The sequence below is a fragment of the Simochromis diagramma genome, unplaced genomic scaffold (assembly GCF_900408965.1).
Source record: "Simochromis diagramma unplaced genomic scaffold, fSimDia1.1 OVJJ01000753.1, whole genome shotgun sequence".
Lineage (NCBI taxonomy): Eukaryota > Metazoa > Chordata > Actinopteri > Cichliformes > Cichlidae > Simochromis > Simochromis diagramma.
This window is the reverse complement of record NW_024387523.1, coordinates 3,381,864-3,384,406: the sequence shown is the minus strand read 5'-3', so window position 1 is coordinate 3,384,406 and position 2,543 is coordinate 3,381,864. Positions and strand designations below refer to the sequence as shown.

General features: G+C 40.9%; 1 long non-coding RNA gene across 1 annotated transcript; it reads left to right on the top strand.

Moving 5' to 3' along the window:
- Nucleotides 1-249: 249 nt before the first annotated feature.
- Nucleotides 250-1,924, top strand: LOC120727145. Its single transcript, XR_005694434.1, has 2 exons — nucleotides 250-814; nucleotides 893-1,924. It is a non-coding gene; the product is annotated as an uncharacterized LOC120727145 (long non-coding RNA).
- The last annotated feature ends 619 nt before the right edge of the window (nucleotides 1,925-2,543 follow it).

Sequence of the window (2,543 nt, the reverse complement as noted above, 5' to 3'; positions counted from 1 at the left end):
ACGGCAGGATTAACGTAGCTATGTCTGTTTTAGTTTAAGTGCTTCTTTACATATAGATGAACTGCTGGACTTCCTCACCATGTTATTTAGGGTGAGGGGGAGACTACCCTTTCCTGACCAAGGATGTACCTTTTGTGCTTTTATGACCCTTTGATCAGCAGGACACACACACACACACACACACACACACACACACACACACACACACACACACACACACACCACTGAAGTATAAATAAAGACCAGGGCAAAGCTCAGCGCGAGTCTCAGTCTGGAGGCTGCCCTTGCTAGCAAGAAGTTCTGTGTGTTTCTCTTCTCTGAGTCTTTACTGAAGAAGTGTTTTAGAACATTTTCCCTAACATTGATTTGGTCCTTCGTAGCCGGATCAGAAAATATCAGAACTGTTATCTGTGACTCTGTTCCAAGATCCAGCACTGATTCCTGACGCCGTGGGGAGCCAGCACCGAAGCCTGTGCACAGCCCTCTTGGACGAGGAGAGAGCCCCAGGACGTTAAATTCGGGTCTGGGCCGGTGTTATAATCTGGTCCACGGCGGTGGGATTCAGTCCAATGATCTGAACCACCAGTGGGACGTCAGGGGTGAGAAACACTATTTTGGTATATAAGACGGCCGCAAAGGTTTAAAGAAACGTGATAAATTAGGTTGGGTTCGCCGAAAGGAGCTGAATTAGACTTAGGTTTTAGAGGTAGCCGAAATTACTTCGTGACAAATTCAAATGAAAACACGTTGAGACAGAGGAATTAAAATAGGTTGGGTTCGCCGGAAAGAGCTGAATTAGACTTGAGTTTTAGAGGTAGCTGAAATTATCTCGTGACAAATTAAAAAAGGTTGGGTTCGCCAAAAAGAGCTGAATTAGACTTGAGTTTTAGAGGTAGCTGAAATTATCTCGTGACAAATTAGCGCGCAAATGTCTATGTGTGTGTATGTGTCTGGAAGTAAGTTGATTTTACAGCACAATACGCTGCTGAACTACTTCCATTTTTGTTTTCTTTGCTGAGGCTCACGTGCTGGTGACAAAGGAGAACGGTTGAGTCTCATCTCATAAAACTGATACCGCTTCACCGTTAGGGTGAAGTCGAAGGCCGTATCAGTAAACCATTCTGAAGTCAAGCGTGCCAGCGACGGCCCAGCAAAATTTTTTGAAAATGGGGGATAAACAAGTAAAATTAACACCTGATGAGAAATGTCTAGAAAAACAGCAAGCCGGAGCAGGACTAATCCAAAAGAAAGAGAGAGGAATGCATCGTGGAAGAGCAAGAGGTAGAAGAAACAAAGTAGACAGTAACTCAGAATAGGATAGCAGCTCAGGTGAAGAGAGCAGTTCAGACTAGGAAGAACATAATAATCCCTCACCCAGTGAAAATTAGAGATCACAGTAGTTTGAAGTAGTTTTAAAAAGGGTTGGAAACAGACCCGACTGAATAGATATAAATGCAAGAGGAGTAAAGTAAAATAAACAAAAAGCTAAATTACAACTTAATTTTAATGCATTCAAACTAATAATAAAAAAGATAACAACCTATAAACTGGTATTAATAATGAAAGCAGATAATTCACACAAACAGAACTATAACTGTGATAACTGGAGTGTGCAGCGTTTCCATGAGCAGTTTTCCTGCATCTTGACTTGTGTGTAGAGTGTTCATAGCATCAGCATTATGTTTTTGTTTATTTGTTTTGTTGGGTTGAAAAATAGTTAAATAAACTGGTGATCATATTTATGGATCACCATGGCACATATCATCAGCCATGTGATTTATTTACGCAGATGAAAAAGTGAGTGTGAATGTGTTTGACGTCACAGTGTTTTTGTGCGCTGTGTAAAAGTGATTGCCTCTGATTGTGAGAGCGGTGATTCTGCAGGTCACCAGCTATTTTAAAAAAAAAAAGAAAAGAAAAAAAAGAAAAAAGAGTGAAAAAGAGAGAATTTATATTGTAGATGAAAAAAATCATAGGAAAAAGGTTTTGTGTTGATCAGCCAAGAACAACTACAATCTTATTTTCTGCTTTTAAGAAAGGACTGTTCACAAAAACAGAGAGAGAGAGGTGTGTTGATTAAGCAGTGATGATAATAATGAAAATGTCTTAGTTTGTCACTTTCAGGTGAAAAGCAGACCTGAATCAATTTTCCACATGCAGCAGTCGGAAGAAAGTTATAGTTTAACATCATTGGAAACATGCAGGCCAAGTTTCTGGCTGACTTATTTACAGCGCAATGTGTATGTGTCTCTCAACCTCACAAGCAAGTGCTCACTCCTCCCTGAAGAATGCAGCTCCAAAGAGCAATAACATGGCAGATAAAGACAGCAGCAAGTCCTGAGCAAAGAGTCCCAGCAAAGCAGCAGCAATGTGGACAAACAGCATCAGAGAAGAGCAAACCCATCATCCTGACTGATCGGATGAATGGCACTGTGTCTACAACAAGCTGAAACGTCACTGTGCATGTGAAGAAAACGTTTGAGGAGAACTGAACAGTTGGAGTTTGACATTTGCCACCTGTGGAGTAAAATGGCAAAAAGAGA